Here is a 1,363-nt window from a genome sequence, read left to right on the forward strand (position 1 = left end):
TATATATATATATATATATATATATATATCTTATTATCTTTAAGTATTATTTTTGAGTGAATTTTTTTAAATACATATAATTTGGTTTGAACATATTTTATAGTGTTTAATAGAATTGTGAGCATTGTTATATAAATAAAATAAAATTTGTTTGATAAGGTTGTTATTTAAAATAATTAAAATTAAATTCGAAGTCAATTGGCTTGTAAATTATTTCAATTAAAATCAATTAAATCAATTTTTTTTTCTTAAGACAAAGTGTAAAGGAGGTGATATGTTGGTTTTTTCCATTAAGTTAGGTATGGATAACGTTGTTTATGTTGGCTAAACTTTCTATATAGATTTGGATATTTTTTGTTTGAGAAGGTTTTTTCATAAATGGATGGAACGTCTTTTTTAATTAGAAGGGACATATTTGGAAGGAAAAACCGTTTACTAAACGTTTACGCGGAAAGTGCTTACCGGGTAATTTTTCTTACCAGATGAACATGACAAAGGTCAAAAATCTTACCCAGTAAGAATAACGATAAAGATGAAGAGTCTTACTCGGTAAGTAAGGGTGACGACTCTTACCCGGGTAAATTATTGCATACGCTACAATTTGATGTACTATAATCTTTCTCGGTAAAATAAATTATAGTGTTAACTCCTAAAGATAAGCGCTTACCCGGTAAACATTTAAGTAAACGGCCCCTAAGATTTCTACATACAACTCTCCTCAAAAACTTACTGAATAACACATTTTTATATAATTAATCACTACCAAACAATTATATATAACTGACCGAATGAGTTGTGTGTCTCACTACACTCATTAAGCTGCTAATAAACGGGTCTTAAATAAATAATGAAAACATCAAAATCTAGATTAAAAGTATCAATTATCATTTTCAGATTTTTATGAAGTGATTTTTGTTTTTTTATATGTATATTTAATTAAAAGATGTTATTATCTATACTATATTATAAAACATTTGATAAAAACTCTTAAAACTCATTTTTTATGCGTGAAATACTGTTTATTAATGCATATTACTTACAATTTAATATTACAAGTAAATTATGCATAAGTACAACTTATTAAAACTCCATATTTGAATCCATGTAACTAACCACAGATAAACAATAATCAAATAATGGATAAACATCTCATTTAAATACAAAAAATATAAAATATAATCAGAATAATTATTGAGTTCTAACATAATACTTAGTTATTATTTTTATAAAAAAATATATTATTAGATCTAAATTAAATTACTTCGTTACTAAACCTAAATTAAATTATAATAAAAATATTTGAATTAATAAATTACACAAAAAACAAGAACTTTTAAAAAGATTAATTTAATACTGATATCGA

The sequence above is a fragment of the Cynara cardunculus genome (genome assembly GCF_001531365.2).
Source record: "Cynara cardunculus var. scolymus isolate 2C chromosome LG 1, CcrdV1, whole genome shotgun sequence".
NCBI classification, from domain to species: domain Eukaryota; kingdom Viridiplantae; phylum Streptophyta; class Magnoliopsida; order Asterales; family Asteraceae; genus Cynara; species Cynara cardunculus.